Raw genomic sequence first — 20,611 nt, forward strand, 5'->3', positions numbered from 1 at the left:
CAGCCGAACTAAATCTAAACATTTTCTAGCCATAATCTCATAGTGCCATTTCACTCCCCCTGAAAACACCATTGCTAACTTGTTGAAAGTTCTGTCTGATAAAATGGCAGCACTCTTAAGGAGATGGAGGTAGACCCCTTATTAGTCCCATGATCTTCCCTATAACCAGTGTCAGAAGTGCTGAAGGAGGTTCTCCTGTGTCAGCAGCAACATTACCATACACACAAGGGTAATGTGGGATTGTCATCCCTTTCCCTTTACTTTTAAATGCTGGTCACCTCCCTAACACATGTGTACATCCGGTCAATAAAACCTTAGTCCTGTCACTTTCCTGCATGTATATGATGTGCTTATTACTAAACTATGTGCTGGGGATAAAGTGGCAACCAAACCTGAACCAGCCCCTACCCCAATGGAGTCCACAGTCTAAGGTAAGGAGCAGCTTTTAAACTGATGACTAAACAAATCACCCTATACATAAACATATGCAAAAAACTGGTAAGAGCTATGGAGGACAAGTACAAGTTTCTAAGGCAGCATTTAACAGAAGACTCCATCCTAGTCTGGAGTCAGAAAGGTTTCAACAACTACAAAATGACATTTGAGGTAACATTCGAAAGATGAGTGTGGGGAAGAACTTTCCAGACAGAAAACCCAAATATGGGAAGACTCTGAGGCAGGTTGAAATACTGCATATTCCAGGATCAAGAATAAGGTCATCCTTGCTGAAGTCCAGAGAGAAACAAGGCTAGAGGTGGGGAATCTGAATGGATTAATGATAGATTCCAGACTGTGTGGAGCCTTCCAATCCTAAAATCTTTTACATCTGCTATTCACACCTACCCCCAGCTTTAACTTCCTATTTGGATTGGATAAATCCTAGTCACCTTCAGATCTCAACTTTAGCTGAGAAGACTTCCCTGATGCACACATTAAACATACTCCTTCAGCTGTTCCTCCTGTTTTTTATTTCCTCCCTCAAAACAATCACCTCGTGTAATTTCAATTATTCATTCACATCTGCCTTCCACCAGATTCTGAGCTCCATCAGAGCCGGGTGTGAATCTGTCTTTTTCACTGCTTTCTACAGAACTTAGCACAGTGCCAGGAACAAAAACGAATATGTTGAAAGAATAAGTGTCTTGCCGCGTGCAAACTGTCCCTGATATTGCATTTCTTGTTTCAAGCTAAACTGAAAGAACAGTCAAAATGGGATGTTTGTCACGAGAAATACATTGACAACTCTGTAAGAAAAAAAGAAAAGGTGTTTCTGCCTTAATCACACATTATCAAACTAGGTATCATGTTACTTATTCAAATAACAGCTTCTCTGGATAAAATTCTGAAGCCCGAAGCCCGTGTCAAAACAGAAGCAACAGAGCCAAGCATCTGCTCTCTCTTCTGGCTCACCAGCTTCATTGCCCATGGAGGACGGACCTCCTCCATCAACATCTCAGGTCTTATGGTTAAAAAGCTCTGGAAAGTTGTTGACCTTGTTGCCTATTGATCAAGAGGTATCTCTGGCTGTGACATGGGATATACCATGGTCCTAGTTTGGGTTCCCTGAAAGACAAATTTGACATGGGTTTAAGAGCAAGAAGTTTATTTGGGAGATAATCCTAGGAAACACCATGAGAAAGTAGGGAAATAAGGCAGGGAAAGAAAGCAAGCCAAGAAAATATGTGATAAAACGCAGTCACTACCGTGAGCTCAACCCCACTGAGAATTCACTGAGAAACTGTGTGGGACTCGTCTTGGAGCTGCCCCAGTGTTGGGCAAAGAAGCTGAGGTGGTTGCCACCCAGAAGGTAGTGGTAGTTACCACCTTGGTGAGGTAGTTACCACCAAAGAAGCTGAGGTAGTTACCACCCAGACTCATTTGTGGGTGGTCATTCCTTAGCATTTCTACCCTGCCTCTGTGATGAAAAAAACAAATTCCTTTTCCTCTGCTCTCTAACCACAACAATCAACACAGAAGCCTGCTGTGACCCAATGCATGGGGATTTCTTCCTACCAACAGCAAGCGATCAATTCTGTAGCAGACACCAGCTGGGCATCCTCCAATTCAGTTCTGACTCTGCCTACCTGGAGATGGCAGTGGATCCCATAGTTGAGGGCTCAGTCCCACAAGGCTGCCCCTACCTATACACACAAGCTCCAGGTTGTTTTACCTGTGCTTCTGACCAACCCAATATAAATCAGAGACCCCATGACCTTCTCAGGTTCAATTAATTTGCTAGAGCAACTAACAGCACTCAGGGAACGCACACTGGTGTTCAGTTTATTATAAAGAATATTACAAGAATACAGATGAAGGGTGCATAGGATGAGGTATGGGAGAAGCAGTGCAGGGCTTCCATGCTCTCTTGTGGCGGGCCACCCTTCGGGAACCTCCAGGTGCTCAGCCATCTGGAAACTCCCTGAACCCAGTCCTTTTGGGTTTTTATGGAAACTTCATTGCATAGGCATGATTGATCAAATCATTGGTCATTGGTAATCAACTTATCCTTCAGCTCCTCTCCCCTCCATGCAGGTTGCTGGGGAGGTTGAATGTCTCAACCCTCTGATCCTGCCTTGGTCTTTCCTGTGACCAGACCCATATTGAAGCCACCTAGGGGGCTGCTAGCCATCAGTCAGCTCATTGGCATACTAAAAGACACTTATCGCTACAGAGAGCCCAAGTATTTTAGAATATGCTTACCAGGAGACTGGGATGAAGACCAAATATACATTTCACAATATCACACTTTCCTTCTACACTCCAAGTACCTCCATGTGCTAAAAGTGCCCTCAGCCAACAAGTCTTGAGCTGAGGCACCAAGATAGTGGTGCCCATAAAATACTTTAGAATTCTTCCTTTTAAGATAGAATTCTAAAACTCAGTTGGCATGTTCTCTTCAAGGTGATTTTCCCAATACTCTGGTTATAATCACTCAGTGCCTGATTATGTTTATATTTCTCACTGTGTACAGATCACCAGCTTGCCTGAGTCCAGTGAGATAGAACACCCATACTAAGTTACATGAAGCAGACTTATTATGTAGGCAGCAAGGGGCAACAGAAGATGAGGTTTCATGACAAGCTGGTCTGCCAGGCTCAGGAAATCTACCTGCAGTGAATGGAGTCTCATCCGTGCAGGTCCTGCTCGCAGTGCAGTAGAGCACCCCAGAAATCAGTGTGCCCTGGGTTTTATGCTTCAGGGGTTACATGATATGCTGGATTAAGGCACTGAAGGTCATCCTATCATCCTATTTCTAGAAGAGATTGGGTGAGGGCCTGGGCTTTTCTAGTTCCTCCCTATCTGAGGGTATTGCATTCCCAGCATACTGTAGAGGTATTCTTGAAAATTACAGGTAAGAAAGAGGGGAGAATTGGGCTGATCCAAAGCTATCCGAAAAACAGTCCTGCGGGAGGTCATGGGGATTTTTCTTTTCTTTTCTTTTGAGACAGGGTCTCACTTTGTCACCCAGGCTGGAATGCAGTGGCACCATCACGGCTCACTCCCCCCTCCACCTCCAACGTTCAAGCAATCCTCCCACCACAGTCTCCCAAGTAGCTGGGACTACAGGCACATGCCACCACTGTCTAATTTTTGTATCTTTAGTAGAGATGGGATTTTGTCAGGTTATCCAGGCTTGTTTCAAACTTCTGGACTCAAGGGATGCACTAGCCTCAGCCTCGCAAAATGCTGGGATTACAGGCTTGAGCCACCATCCTCGGCAGGGGTCTTCTGATAATCTGTCAGTGAGGTCGTTCCAAACTCTACCAACCCCCCAAAATATGTGTTTTTTTCCCATTTTTATACATTTGCCCCATTTACTTATAATACCTTGAGCTATTATGTATCATAATTCTTAAGTAATCCAAATGTTAGTACTTTGGGATTATTAACCAGATCTGTTGAAAATCTCTAGTAATTAATATTATACTCTCCATTATTCTTGGTACAGACTCTTCTGTCCATTTTCATACAGAGAGCCTTCTTTATTGTGGGTTAAGGAAGGAAACTAGCTCCTGAGCTCCAATAATTCTATCAATGCTTCTCAAGTGTCAGGTAAGTCACATTGCTGTCACATTTTCTGTGTCAGAAATTAACCATTGTTCAATGGCCTTGAAAAAGAATGAGATTATTGACTTCACCATTGATTTAAGCAACAGGGGAAGTAAATGAAGAATGAATTATGTCTTTAATCTCTTCCATAGGCCTGGAAGACTTATTCCAGGGTGAAATATCAGACAGGAATTCTTTATTTCCAAGTTTTGAGATTTCTCAATCTAGAGACTTTAAACATATCAGTAACAGAATTTTTCTAAACACTTTACCACATAGGATTCCCCATAATTTGTAACATATAGTTGAAAAACATCTCACTTTGTAAAAAGCAGGTACAGAGGATGTACCAAGGTGTCTTCCAGGCCAGGCGTGGTGGCTCACACCTATAATCCCAGCACTTTGAGAGGCCAAGCCAGAAGGAGCAATTGACCTCAGGAGTTTGAGACCAGCCTGGCCAATATGGTAAAACCCCATCGCTACAAAAAATATAAAAATTAGCAGAGCATGGTGGTTGCGTGCCTGTGATCCCAGCTACTCAGGAAGCTGAGGCAGGAAAATCGCTTGAACCTGGGAGGTGGAGGCTGCAGTGAGCCAAGATCATGCCACTGCACTCCAGCCTGGGCAACAGAGCAAAACCCTGTCTTTAAACAGAACACAACAACAACAACAAAAAGAAGCAGGCCCAGCTCAGCATTCCTCAATCTGAGCGCTGTGGGACCCAAGATGTCCTTCCCCCTCTTTCCTGGTCTTTTAAGTAGATGGTAAACACTGCCTACGGCAATCTTGACCTAGAGACTCACAGTCCACAGTGATCTGTTAAATGACTCTCCAAGGGCTTCCTAAATAAAGCACCTTGAATGAAATACAAAACCCTTATTGTAACCCCTGTGCATGGGCCCCTTCTCCCCAGGCACACAGACCTCCCTGCTATTGCTCCTACAGGCCCACCCATGCTCAGGCCTCAGGTCTTTACCAGCACTTGCTGCCCCTCTGTCAGGACCACTCTTCCTCTCCTCCAGGCTCCTCTCCTCTACCAATCCCTTCCTGCAATTCAATCACAAGTCATTTCCTCACAGTCGCCGTCCCTGAAAAACCTGTATTTAGAAGCATCTCCCTTTCCTTTCCAATCACCAATCCTTACTTTTCTTCGTTGCACTTACGGTTTCCTGGCGTGCTTTAGATTATTTACGTGTTTATTGGTGGTTTCCCCAAAAGAGTAGAAGAGCCATAAGGAGAGGTTCTATGTCCAGTGCCTACAAAAGTGCCTGACAGTAGTAGGTATTCAGTAAGTATTTGTTGAATTAATTAAAATGAATGAAGAAACTGCTTGGCTTTCATTGGGCAAGGTGCTGTCCATTGTTCATGATATAGGAGTTAAAAAAATATTTAGGCAGATAATGAAGGTAAAGAAGTCCTCAATAAAGTTTCCTTTTAATAAAAAGCATCCCAAAAATCATTTCTTTTCTAACAAAAAGTAGCCTGAAAACTCAAGCTGCAAGCATAGATATGCAAACTAGAGGCTCGCATAGGTAAATGCCGCAGCTGTGCCAGTAGGAAAAGGCTACCTGGGGGCCAGGCATGTTCAACCTGGTGGCTCCATCTTTCCTTTTCTTTGTCAACCATGTGTACAGTGAGGAACAGACAACACGGCACTGGCCAGGTAGGGAACCCATCTGCATAATAAAAGATTAGGGTGGGATGGCCAGCTTCTACACACGCTATGCAAACATCACACCTGGTCCAGCCAATCTCTCAGGCCCTATGTAAATCAGATATGGCCTGCTCAAGCTCCTCTATAAAACCCCATGCATTTCATTACAAAATCAGAAGTCCCACTTGGGAGCCCCTCTCTCTCTTCGAGAGAGAGTTATTCACTTTTCTCTTTATTTTGCCTATTAAACCTGCACTCTTAAAGCCACTTCTTGTGTGTCCACATCCTTCATTTCCTGGTGTGAGACGACAAACCTCAGGTGTTTATCCCAGATGACGACACTGCTTCACTTAAATATTTTCACTACCTTTGACAGGAAGGATATTGAGTATGTTCTCCGGAGAGAGGTCATAGTCAAGGCTGCTTATGTGATGGCTAACAGCAGAGGAAGGGGTCATCCTGTAAACTGTGACTCAGCTACCTCATAACCCTGGGTATCCAAAGATGTTCCTCCCAAGGTCTTTTCCCTTGACATACTTGGGTCTAGTTAGGTGTTGCCAGGCGGCCTGTAGCCCCCAGACTGGCATGCTTGGGGATGGCCAGCTTTTTCCTGGGTGTAGCATGTGGCCATTGACTCTGATCTTCCTGACTCTGGCAAGCTCTGAATCTTCCATTTTCCTATCCACCACCCAGCCAAAGGAATCTCTTTATAGATTGGAGAAAAGCTCTCCTAGTGTTTCTGGCCATGATTCTTTGGCTAGCTACAATCAGGAATTCTGTCCTTTTTATCTCACTGTGAAAATCATCAAAATGCTCCTAAGTGCTTAGGCTTCTGGAAGATAAAAGTTGGAAAGGGAAGTATTTTACTTCCAAACTTCAGTTTTCTTCTCTATCAAGTGCATGAAATGAGTTAATGAGCATAGAGCAAACTCTTTGACGAATTGGGGTGAAGGAAAGGAGGGAAGCAAAGATTCAGTACAGTGAGAAGAAAAGAAAGATAGATTCATAACTTGGTGAAATGTTCACCCGTCTCCCAATAAGCTACAGCCAGGACAAAAATTACTTGGTGCATGGCTCTGAGTTTCAAAAGAAAAGGAAGAATGAACTCACTTTTGACTAAGTGTTTGAACACTAAGCTTAGTGTCAAATATTGAAGCTTGTGGTTCCCCAGATAACCCATTTTCTTATAAAAACATTTTCCCTATAGTTACATTAGCTTTTCTAGAAAATCGCCTCTTATTTTTGACGTATTAGCTTGGTAAAGTGGTTTAAAAAAAAAGATAAAATTTTTGAAAAAAGTAAACACTCTAGAATACTAAACCTTTTGTTTTGTTTATTCTTTTTAAATCTCAGGGTGGTTTCTGTTATTGGTTTGTTCATTTGTTTCCTTACTATCTCTTAGGGATACCTTAAAGCTGATTGGGTAGCACCAGCTGTTGTTGATAAAAATTCTAGTTTAATCCAACACTTTAAAATATACTAACTTAAAAAAAATAACAAAGAACAAAATTCCTCTTGTTTTAGTTTTAAAGAGATAAATAAAGGATACATAGGAAAGTATATGCAGTATCTACCCTATGTCTTTATGAATGTTTAGGAAATGTATTTGTTCATTATCATTGGTAACCACATTTAAATGAAGAATAAGACTCAAAATGCAAATTAGTTAAAAAAAATTTATTTGCTTCAAGAAGGATGATGGCTTTGTAGCCACTTAGGTTTGGGGATTCACTAAGATGAGAGGCATTGATCATTTTCCCATTTCTCTGCCTCTATGTTCAGCCTAGGTTATCTTAAATCTACCAAACATTGTACTTCAGATGCCTTCGTATTTTATAGCTGCCAAGACAGCTACAAAAGAACATTTTGTTAAATTTAAACTGTAGTTGCCTTTTTCTTTAATTTTCTGAAGAATTTGGTAACTATAATGTGCTTATTTCTGTGTTTTGATTTTATTCTGTCATGCTTTGGATTAAAATTCCTAAGTAACAGATAACAAAGATCTCTTCAAAAAGATAAAGGTGGCTTCTAGAACAATCAGCCTTGATTTGTCAAGTAGGGGGAGGGCTGAGTAGAAAGGAGACCTGTGGTGATTTGGTGGGGTCTGAGCTGGGGAGACGGATTTCAAAGAAAGAATCTGAAGACCTGTGTATCAGTGCAAACACCTTCAGCTCAAGGGTTGGCTTGGCTCTTTCAGAAAATGATTTGTGATCTCATTTGAAATTGTTGTTTATGATCCCAACACCTAGTCCAATTCATTCTGGCTGATAACATAAATGATTGTGTCCTGTAGATAGGAAAATCCAGCAGTTGGAATTAGCTGCAGAGCTATAACGTATCATTGGCTTTATTAATCAAATCCACAGACAGTCGTTTTCAGGTTAAAGCTTTGCTTGTATACTTGCTACCTACCACAGTTGGAAGAAGAACCTAGAAAAACACCACACCTGAATGTTGCAGTTGTTCAACAAATGTACATTTTATTCCCCCATCGAGGTTTATAAATTAGTGAATTATGAAGAAAATGAGTCTAGTTAAAAGAAAACCAGTTAAACAAACAAACAAACAAAAAACTATGGACAAATTAAAGTTTTCAGAGTTTAATTGAGCAAAGAGGAATTTGAGAATCAGCCAGCCACCTGAACCAGAATAGGTTCAGAGTGACTCTCGGGTTGTCACACGGTCAGATAATATTTATGAGCAGAAAAAGGGAAGTGACATGCAGAAAACAGAAGTGAGGTACAGAAACAGCTGGATTGGTCACAGCTCAGCATTTGCTTTAATGGAACACATTTTGACCAGTTGGTCATCTGTGATTGGCCGAAACTTTGTGATTACTACAGGAGAAGGTTACTGTCTGTTTACAGACCCTATGCAATTATGTAATCATAACCTAACTGGTTGTAATTCACCATGTATGGAGAAATCTTTAGGCTGAACTTAAAATATGAAAGGAAGCAGCTTTAAGCTAAACTTAAGTTAAATTAACAATTCCTCTCAATTTGAGAGGTTAACTAAAACTTGAGTCACTGATGCAACCCTGTCACCATCATAAATGGACTTGTTTTGTCTGAAATCCCCCTGGGAAATAGCAGAATAGTGGGTTTTGTAAGGTGAGAAAAAGGAAACAATATTAAAAAAAAAATGATTACTTCAGATTACGTTTTTGTAAGGGTTAGAGCAGAGGGGACTTTCTTATTATGCTGGAATCTTCTGTTTTCAGGGAAAAGCTACTGGTCTGTGTTGAGATCAATGCACTTCTTTACAGTCTCAGTTTGACTATACAGCATTTAACATGAATTACTCCAATTTGGTTTGGTCTGGTCTGTTGGGGCTGAGTGCTAGAGTTCAGTCCAGAATAATGGAATCCCATAATGTTGTCTAACAATTCACACCTCTTGGTCAGGTCCTCACCTGGATTAGAATGTGGCCAAAACTTAAGGCTTTAACATTACTTCCAGTTACCATCATTTTGCATTTTCAGTCTTAGCACATCCTACCTAAGTTACAGTGTTCTCACGGTTCATTCATTTCTGAGTTTTTGTTGTTCCAGTGAGAGAGAGGCCATTTGACAAGCTATGAATGACTGCATAGAAACATTTAATACCTTTGAGAAAACGCACTGCACTAGGGAGACTATTATGATTATCAGGGGGATAATATCACGAGTTTGGAGCATGTTCCTTAGCCAGGGTACCTATGAACCAAACCAACTAACACCAAATGCATGAAAAGATAAGCCACATGAAGAGTCTACCCATTTTAATTAAGCAAGGTATTTGTTAATCCCTTGCAACTCATTTTCTATAATATCCACTGCATTCATTCATGTGCAACAAAATGTTTTAGCAGCTGCAGGTTCTTCCTTGTTCGACCAATAGGTAATCAAGAGCAATTCTATTATCTAGCACAACTTTAACTAAATAACTTAAAGAAGTTGTACAACAATAGCTTTTGCAGTAGAATATTTTATAGAGCCTTTTATGAGGGATTTCTAATCATTGCTTCATAGATATTTACAACAAATCATGGAAAAAGAACCCTAACAAATGATGATCATCCAGAACTGTGAAAGCTCCCTGGTGATATTCTCTTTAACCTATGATGTAGGTTAAGAGTGGATCAATGCTCTGTTTCTGTCTGTGGAGCAACAAAAATACCATTAACATTCCTAGCCCACCATGGGACCTTCTTCTTCCATCTACCAAAGCATAAAGTTGCTCATATATAAGATTGGCTGCAAAGTCCTCCACAAATAAAATTATACCCCATAGGTGTACACAATATTGGCTGCAAAGTCCTCCATAAATAAAATTATACCCCATAGGTACACAACATACCTTTTTCCAGTTCCATTGTTCACATCAGCATAGGCAGGGAAAAAATTTAAGATAGGTAAAAGGTGTATGATGGCAGAGGAATCTTGATCCATGATCCTGGAAAAGCTGTTCATGTCTAGGGTGCCATCTGCTTCTGGAAAGAAACTTCCCTGGTTAGCCTGACCTTAAGGTCTTAAACGGCTGTATAGTTCTAAGAGTCTGGAGGGCCCCTTTTGAGTTGCAAGATTATGGACCCTTGCAATGTGTGTGGCAAGGACAGTCTTTCTTTGATATCATTTCCAGAAGACTCAGTTTACGGATTCTAGAACATGAAAGGTTTGATTATCCTCAGTCACTGGATGATGGAAAGCTTATTTTACTTGGCAAAAATACATTCCCACATAATGCATTAAAGCATTGCAGCATTTAGTCATATCAGAGTTTAGGAGTGGAAGATACATGAGGTTCTATTATTAGTATTATAAGCCTTCAAGTGACCATTTCATAAGGAACCAACTGATGTTTTCCATTGGAAGTGGATCTGATTGTATTCAGTTAGCTTTATCCAATGCTATTGTATCTATAACATCTTATTTAGATGCTTTACAACTTGTCAAGTGAAACGAGTGCTTCTATTGCTGGAGGTCCGTCCAGGAACACCACATGAGGGAAAACACATTTTCTAAAAGCGTTTGGCTTTTAGGGGAATGTTATAGCATTCACCTTCTTACATAGATGGGAAAGCTTCTACACAACTAGAAAATATGTATTGAAAACAGCAATTGAATGAAATCCCTTTATAAATGTTAAAATGGGCCATCAGGTGGCAGAGATATATCTGAAATTTTGATTGTCTTCCCAGGATTATGGATTTGACAAACCAAACATTAGTCACAAACCATATGATATATAAAATATATAAATATGATATATAATATAAACCAATATATAAATATATTATATATGATATATAATATATATGACATATAAAATTTATGATATATAAAATATATATCATATATAATATGTTGTATATTATATATAAAATAGTTAAAACTGGATTTCAATCCTCTTAAACATCCATTTTGTTCCTCCAACTCAGGTGTATAGCACTGTTTATTAAATGGGTTAACTTAGGTAATTTGACTTGGACCACAGAGCTTATTCAAATTGCATATCTTAATTTCAGTACTGGCTGATTTAGCATAAAAATCTAGTAAAGTATGTCCTTGATGTTCAATTAATTATTAATTATTATCTTGATTGGGTTAGCAGTTTTATAAGCCAGTAAATCTCTTTATTAGTGTTATGGAAATACCCATTTGGAAATACTTACTCAAATAATATGATTCTAAAGTTAACGGAAGCCTGTATTCAAGAGTGCTTATCAGGTTTCTTTCCATCCTTTCCATGAAAATCCTTGAATACATAACACTCTAGGATTTCACTTGCTTATGAAAATCTAGTAAATACATCAGAAGTTAGAAAATGCATCAGATTTAAGCAATGAACTGTGAATGAGACTGAAAAATCTTCATTTTTAAAGACCCAGTTGAAAAAAATATTTGGTTATTTTTGTGGCCTACAACAATAAGAACCATAATTATCGCTGATCACATATACCAAGATATATCAGAATTTTAGAAATCTCATATAATTTTGGAATACATATTAATAACATATCCAAAAAATATAACTCAAAGTTAAAAATAATTTCTTATTTGACAATGCCTCCCATATAATTTAACATATGAAATAAGCCTATTTAGTGTCTCCCTTTTTGACACTTCAGGGGTCCTTTGTAATACTTCAAAGTTAGTTTGAGGTCAAAAAGACATAATTTTACAATTTGAAGTTTGATATTTGGAAGCTTGTCAAATATGTGAAAGGTTTAAAGCAATCAGAATAGGAACACAGATTACCGTAAAAATAACAAGCATTTATTTAGCCAAAGTGATAATTAAAAGGGTTTAAAACAAACAAAGGAAACTTTACTCTTCTAGAGGAGATTCAATTTTCAAACAAGACAGCATGAAAGAGAATTTGTCTATCCTTCTCTCCACTCACTCTCTCTCTCTCTGCAGTCTACACAAAAGGTGAAAAGAGTATTTTACTCTCTATTAATACTACGTAAAATTCTTCTTCAAAAGAGAAAACAAATTTTACTTTTGTATCTGATGTATTATCAATATAAATCAAATAAATCCTTTGAATACCAATCCATCCAAATATCTCAGCCAGCTTGTGACCGAAGGCGCCCAAGTTAAGATTTCCATAATCTTTTTAACCCTCTTACAGACTTTTTCTATTTCTTCTTTTCCCAAACTTTTTAATATCTATTTATTTTTATTTATGGTCCATCTTCTACTTCATTTTGAAACATCTTTAACATAACCTCTCAAACTAAACGAAATAACTTTTCCTATAACAAAAAACACAGTCTTTTTTATTTTTGATGAAAAATATTGTTATAATTTTTTAAGAAAGAAATATTTACTCAATTTCTAAATTGCAACAGACACTTAGTCAAATATTTATTATAATATTTAATATATAAATGGTTAATATATAAATACATATTTTAACATAAAATAGTATGTATTATAAATAATACATAATTAATGCATTTAGCAAAGTTTTCTATACCATATAAAATAATATGCTGAAGTATATAAACTTAAAGTTACTTTTATGTTTAATAATTAATATTTTGATATTGTAACTTAAGGTATTTTATGAGTATATACTACTTAATTTAAAATAGCATGACCTTAGTATTTTAGATTATTACAAATTTTTTGAAACTCTGATATAGGTGCCCTCCCTAATGTCTTCCCCAGTTGTGGGTACCAAATACCCACGTGGTGCCCAGGATGACTATGAAAAGCAGAGGTCATCTGGATCCTTACATGTAGCTCAGGATAGAAGACAGAACTGTGAAGACAGTGCCTGTAGGATCTAAACCCCCCCAGAATGGCCAAAAGGCAAAACTGGGCCAGGAAGGATACGGCCATATTGGGCTTATCTCTGACTTGCAGCTGATGTCACAGGTGCTGTGGCCACACGTGTCCCTAGGCCTCACTATAGCCATCTGCCTAGATTTCAGAATCTAAAGTCTCAAAACCAAAGGCATAAGATCATAAACAAGACAAGCATGAAAAATATTACAGAAGGAGCAGTTTTATACCCTTAAAACATCTATCAGAGACAATATAAACCTGTTGGATCAGTAAATCCAGGCAAAAACGTCTGCATTATATTTAAAAGTAACAATTTTGAAGACATTCCTATTTTATTTTACCAACAATTTTAAAGATAGTTTTATTTACCAAATATCATCTTAGATCACACAGAAATATCACATACATAAACACATATAAACATACAGACATACAGACAAAAGAAAACCTTACAGCTTTCATGATGATTTTTCAGTTGTCAGCTTTCAAACTTTTTTCCCCATTTACACTATCACTCTTGAATTTCCTGTTTCATTGTCCTAAGCAATTGTTAGCTGAGCAACCCTAAATTTGCACTTCTAAACAAATAAGTCTTAGGTAAAACAAGGTAGAAAATCTGTATCTCAAAGACACAGAGCTGAAACTTCAGGCCTAAATATTGTACCATTATTTGCTCAAATTAAGAAAGGAGGGTGTAGGTAAAAGCCCAGTTAAGAAAAGATGGTCAGAAAACACGTTAAGCAAAGATAAGACTCGTTATGTAAATTTAAATCAATAGTAACAGTTTCTAGGGGCTCAGTTCTCCCTCTCTTCAGGATGCACAAAGGCAAACACTCTTATGAATGGAGGTTTTCTTTATACATAAATTTATTTTATGAAAGGAGTAGCCAACTAAATGCCAGAAAGTGGTATTGTGGAGATTGATTGAGTTCAACAGGCAGTCTTCTTAACTCCTGATGCTTAGAAAAACTTACTGAGTTTAGGGCAAAGCCCATTAAGCAACAGGGCAAGAAAAGCATCCTCTATGCATGGACTCAGCATAGTTCTGAAAAAATAAGCAAGCCTACCTTGCTTGAGGGCCTATATTTTGTAAACATTTATTTTGCATTCTTCTAGCCTCTAGAGTGGTATACTAACTAACACAAAAACTAACAGAATTAATTTTCTTATCAATTAGTTGTTTCAGCTGTTTATTTTACTTTCATAAAAGCTTTTAAGAGTGGCAATAAAATACTGTAATTTTTTTAGAAACTTCTGCATATCAATAGATATATCTGAGTTAAACTAATTTGGGAGCCCATATCCATACTTTTTAAAGTGCACTGTTGTTCATTTGGAATGTTTTTCTGTACTTTTAAATTATCTTTAGTAAGATTTTACCAGTTCTGCAAACATTTGGTGTTTCTGGAGCCCAGTAAAGGTAGATGTAGCCAAAAGGTATAGTGCTTAGTTATTCACAAATTAAGGATCCCATTCTTACATCAAATCTTAGCTTTGGCTCTCAGATCTCCTTGATCAACTTAGCCAATAATTTTTCCCTTCCTAAGCACACAAGAGAAAGAAACAAAGGGGATAAAATACAAACATTTCTGCAAACTTTTGACATCTAGAGTTTGCACCTTTCACAGTATTGCCATTTACTGTCAGTTTCCTTCCGACCCAGTCAGGCATCTCAGTGTGCAATTGGATACAGTATAGCTGATTATCAGATCCAATCTGATCCTTGGCCCAGGCTACTTTCTGTCACAACTTCTAAGCCCAGTTCAAATCAAAAGTTTTCTCAAACAAATTCAGATAGTTCAAAGCACAAATTCATGGAGCTTTGGAATCCAAAAGGGGAACCTAGTTGTTGTGAGAAAGCAATGGGCACAGTGGGCCTGGCAGTTACCTCACTTGGTCATGAGGTGCTTCAGGGGTCACTGAAAATGCTACTTCATATTCAACTTCTGAAGCCATCTGTTAAAAGAAAAAGTAAAGACAAATTAAGTTTAACAGAGTTTAACTGAGCAAAGAATAATTCATGAATCAGGCAGCCCCCTCAACTAGAAGAGGTTGAGGGTGATTCTGGGATTTCCACAGGGTCAGATCATATTTATGAACAAAAAAGGGAAAGTGATGTACAGAAAATGAAAGTGAAGCATGGAAGTGAGGTACAGAAACATTCGGATTGGTTACAGCTCAGTGCTTGCCTCATTTGAACACAGTTTGAATAGTTGGTCTCCTGTGATTGTGTGATTGACTGAGACTAGGCTACTTGTCTTTTTTTTTTTTTTTTCTCTTTTTTGAGACAGAGTCTTGCTCTGTCACCCAGGCTGGAGTACAGTGGCACAATCTCTGCTCACTGAAAGCTCCACCTCCCAGGTTCATGCCATTCTCTTGCCTCAGCCTCCCGAGTAGCTGGGACTACAGACACCCGCCACCACGCCCGGCTAATTTTTTTGTATTTTAGTAGAGACGGGGTTTCACCATGTTAGCCAGCATGGTCTCCATCTCCTGATCTCGTGATCCACCCACCTTGGCCTCCCAAAGTACTGGGATTACAGGTGTGAGGCCCCGTGCCCAGCTCAGCTACTTGTTAAAAGAGTAGGTTATAGCCTGTTTATACATCGAGTTAGGTTACAGTTCATTATGTATGGGGAAATCTTTAGGCTAAACTTAGAATATGTAAGCAAACTATTTTAGGTTAAACTTAATTTTACAAGTCCCATGGATGTTCTGCAAAAAAAAAAAAAAAAAAAAAAAAGGATTCTATGGTCAGGTAAATAGATGGAACTGCTGAGTCAAAGGTCAGGCTTTAAGCTGTCTATTAGCATATGAGGGTTAAAAGTAGAGACCAGGAGCCAGATTATCAGGGCTCTTCTTTCTTAGCTGTAAGACCTTGGGCTATGAATTTAACCTCTCCATTTTCTTACCAGTAAGATGAGGATAATAATATCTTCTGTTTCATAGAATTAGTATATTAATACTAATTAACATACACTGCCTGGAGCATAATAAGGACTAAATAAGTACTTGTTAAATAAATAAGGTCTCTGAGAAATTCTTCAGAAAAAAGTTTGACGTAGAGTTTTCCTAACCTACTGCTCTCCTTTCTTCCTCCGTTGCCCCCGACAGTAACTTTCACTGGGAGACCTATGGTTTAAAACACTCATTAAAAAATTCACTGAAGAAAATTTATTGAAATTACTTTTCTTTATTTTTTTATTTTATGTTATTTTTTTTTTTAGAGACAGGGTCTCACTATATCGGCCAGGCTGGTTTCACACTCTTGGCCTCAAGCATTCTCCCATCGTAGCTGCCTGAGTGGCTGGGATCACATGCATGAGCCACAATACCCAGCTTGAATTCACTCTTAATAAAGGATTACAAAAAAAGTTTAAAAGGGATCTCCATTGTACATTTCAATCATAACTCTAAAAGGCTCAGAAATTAAAAGAGAAAATTCCAGAATATGTCAAGGAAAAAAGTTGCCAGTTAATGAAGTGCATGTAATGCCGTTGATTTTTATCCGGGTCTCACTAAGGGGAATTATAATAACAGCATTTAGCATGTGCTGAGTGCGTCTGTACACCAGACACTCACCCAGCCTATTGAGAAGCCATTTCTGAATCCTAACAATTTCAAGAAGTAAATACTGTGGTTTACCCCTACTTTTTAGAGACTGAGGTTTAAAGAGTCTGTGTTTCTTGCCCAAGGTCACTTAGCTAGAAATTGGTTGCTATGGTTTGAATGTCTGCTCCAAAATTCGTGCTGAAATTGAGTTACCATTGTAATAGTGTTGAGAGGTGGAAGCTTTAAGAGGTGGCTGGACCACGAGGGTTCTGCCCCCATGAGTGTGATTACTACCAGTGAAAAAGGGCAAGTTTGGTCCCTTTTTTCTCTTGCCCTTCTGCCTTCTGCCATGGGATGACACAGCAAGAACGTCCTTGACATATGCTGGTGTTTGACCTTGAACTTCACAGTCTGCAGAACTATAAGCCAATAAATTTCTGTGCATTATAAATTACCTAGTCTGTGATATTTTGTTGTAACAGCAAAAAACAAACAAAAACAAAACCTGGGACCAGAGAAGTGGGGCATTGCTATAAAAATACATAAAACTGTGGAGGCAGCTTTGGAACTGGGTAAAAGGTGGAGGTTGAAACAGTTTTGAACTGAAGGCTGGGAAAGCATCAAGTGCTATGAATGGAACGTTAAGATGATTCTGGTGCAGGCTCAGAAGAGAATATCTGTGGGGAAAGTCTGAAACTTCCTAGAGATTACTTAAGTGGTCATGATTAAAATTTTGGTGGAAATAGGGATAGAAAAGGCAATTCTAATGAGGTCTCAGATAGAAAGAAGAGACAGGTATTGGGAACTGTAATAAAGGTCAACCTTGTTATAAAGTGACAAAGAAATTGGCTGAGTTGTGCCCTAGGACTTTATATAAGACAGAATTTAAGAACAATGAGCTAAGGTATCAAGTGGAAGAAATGTCAAAGCAGCAACGCATCCGGGATGCTGTGTGGCTTCTTTTAATCATACATCATAAAATGTGAGCAGACAGAAATCATTTAAAGATGAAATTTATAATTAAAAGGGACTCATCACATAAAGATTTGGCCATGTGAGGAATAAAAAAGTCTTTTTAAAAACTCTCAGCCTGGCTATGTAAAGAATTAAAAAGTCTGTTTAGGAGAGAATATCCGGGGTACAACCAAGTGGACCTTTGATAAGATCAATATGGATAGAAGGAAGCCAGCTGCTAGGCATTAAGACAATGAAAGAATGTCCCCAACAGCATTTCAGAGATCTTTGAGGCTGCCTCTCTCGTTACAGACCCAGAGAAGAGCCTTGAAGGCAAGGTTTCCAGAGAGGAGCCTCAAACCACATCAAGGGCCTGTTTCTTGCATTCTGGTACAGTGCTCCTTGGCTGCACCAGTCACTGCTCAAGTGGGCCCAGGTGCTGCTCAGGTCATCCCTTCACAAGGCACAAGTCGTGAATCTTGGTGGCATCCACGTAGTGCTAACTCTGCAGAGGTACAGAGTGCACAAGCTGTGGGGCCATGATGGTCTTCAGCTAGATTTCAAAGGATGTATCTGCCTGGGGGCCCAGGCAGAAATCTGCCACAGGGTCAGAGCTGCCACAGAGAGTCCCCACTATGGCTGTGCCTGGTGGAGCCATGGGAGTGGAGCCACTCCCAAGATCTCAGCACTGTAACATTGCCTGTGTACAACGCCAGCCTGGGAAAGCTTCAGGCATGTGACTCTCATCTGTGCAATTAGATGTGTGGGCTGAGCCCAACAAAGCCATAGGGGTGGGGCTACCTGAGGCCTCAGGAGTCCCAGCTCTGCACCAGTATGCCCAAAGGTGAGACATCGAGTCCAGGAAGATTTTTCTGGAGCCTTAAGATTTAATGTTGCTCGCCCTGTCAGGTTTTGCACTTATAAAAAGTTACCTCATTTTTAAAATTTTCTTTACTCCTTTTTTGGAAATGAGAGCGTCTGTCCTATGCCTGTTCCACAGTTGTGTTTTGGAAGTACATTGCTTGTTGGATTTCACAGGCTTGCGGCTGGAGGGCACTTTGCCTCAAAATGAATTGTGCTATGATGTTTATGTGAGCCTTCTGACTTTTCAATTGATGCTGGAACTAGTTAAGGCTTTGGGGGCCATTGGGATGAAATTCATCTATTTTGTAAGTGAGAAGGACATGAGTTTTAGAGAGCTAGAGGCCCTTTGGAATGCCATGATTTGAACATTTTTATCTCCTTCAAAATTTATGTTCAAATTTAGTTGCCATTGCAACAGCATTGAGAGGTGGGACTTTAAAAGATGATTGCTGGGAAGACGAGTTAGGCCCTTCTTTCTGCTATGGGATGACTCAGCAAAAAATCCCTCACCAGATGCTGGTCCCCCATTCCTGAACTTTTCAGCCTCCAGAACTGTGAGCCAACACATTTCTGTTCATTATACATTACTCAGTCTATAGTATTTTGTTATAGCAGCCCAACATGAACTAAGATGCTGGTGGAACCAGAAATACAAACACAGGTTTGCAGACTTCAAGTCCCATACCAAGAAGACTGTCATCTTCAACATGTAAATTACTTCTCCCACCCCTACCCTCTTCCACCTGGGGCACTCATAGATCCCAAGCCCAAAGTTTTGTCCTAGGATCAATTGCTTTTGTAAATGGTTTGTCATGAGTTTTAACTTGTGAGAAATAAAAACAAAACCTTAAGTCACTGAACTGATTGAATGGATTCCCTCTTGGTCAAGGGGAACCCAAAGAAACCTTAAAAATGGAGTTCCTGGCCATGATGTGATGGGAGGTCAGACACATCTTAAAATGCCCATTTCTTATTAACCTTTAACCAGAATTCTTTCCTAAGGAGGAAGCAGAAACCAGCTCTGTAAAACAAGAAACAGATGACTTATTCTTTTATTGTCTTTAGCCAATCAACTGATGTCATCACCAGACACCCCCACCCTCTTCACAGTTTTGACATGACAGCTTGCCAGTTTCACAATGCATCCCTTCCTCATAAGAGACCACCCACCACAAAGCGGTTCTGTCCAGTCTATAGAGGAAGCGCAGCAAGAGTTTTCGTATCCTCTGCTTCACCTTTTGGGGTCCAAGGGCTGAAAACTCCACCTTTGGATTATGCCAACACTGCCATTTTTTTTCATACATGAGACCCACGAAGAGGCATGAAACTCAATTGCACATGTACATGTTTCTCTTTTCATAAATATTTATGACTCCTCCTACAGCATATTGAATATGTATATAGCTAGCTAATAAATTCCCCATAAATTCCTGTCTTATTCTTTCCTCCCTCGAAGTGCTTGCTCTCAACTTTGGCTGGAGGTCATGCTTCTCAGTCTTCAGGATGGCTAGCCTACAGGCTGCAACCCTCTATGAGAACTAAAGGTCTCCTTTTCAAATTTATGAACCTCCTCGTTCTTCAGTTGACCCTTGCATCATATGGATAACTATATACAGTAGCTATTGTCATCCCCAGTAATAGACAACATTCTGAAACATTAGGTAATTAACATGAATATATAATCCTGCTCACCATCTTTTCCCCTCCAAGATTTCACATTTTTACACAAGTAATAAATAGAGGAGATAGGACCCAAACCTAAATGTTCTCCCTGCTAGGAAAGAGCCCTTTCTACTGCATCTTACTGCTATATCCAGCACTTTGCCAATCCCACTGAAATCTGTCTTTGTTGTTCTTTCTTATTGCTGACATTTAACAAATGCCACTGGTGGGTTTGCTCTGTTTGTCTCCCAATGCTGAAATACGTTGTAGAGTTCTCAAACACTGGTGGTGTGTGCCTGCTTTGTTTCTATTTGGCCGGCCATGCTGACAGCACATGTACCAGCATGTGGAGAGACAGAATAAGATCCAGCCCTTTGGTATGCATCTTGCCTCACTTTGGCACCATCCAGGCACCACCACATTCAAGAATCAGTCCAAATGGGACTTTTTGTAAGAAAAAAAGTAGCCGTTTTTAAATCAGTACAATGATTTTAACTAGTAAAATTCAACCCAATCAAGAACTTTTTTTCTTCTGTGTGGCAAATACAGCAGATGGGTCAAAAAAAAAAAAAAAAAAAAAAAAAAAAAAAAAAAAA

The 20,611-nt window shown here is 39.2% G+C and overlaps 1 pseudogene; it reads left to right on the plus strand.

Moving 5' to 3' along the window:
• Positions 1 to 1,303: 1,303 nt before the first annotated feature.
• Positions 1,304 to 20,611, plus strand: part of LOC108527727 (S-adenosylmethionine decarboxylase proenzyme 2-like) — a 33,890-nt pseudogene continuing 14,582 nt past the window's right edge.

This window comes from Rhinopithecus bieti, unplaced genomic scaffold (genome assembly GCF_001698545.2).
Source record: "Rhinopithecus bieti isolate Rb0 unplaced genomic scaffold, ASM169854v2 scaffold_3043, whole genome shotgun sequence".
Taxonomy (NCBI): domain Eukaryota; kingdom Metazoa; phylum Chordata; class Mammalia; order Primates; family Cercopithecidae; genus Rhinopithecus; species Rhinopithecus bieti.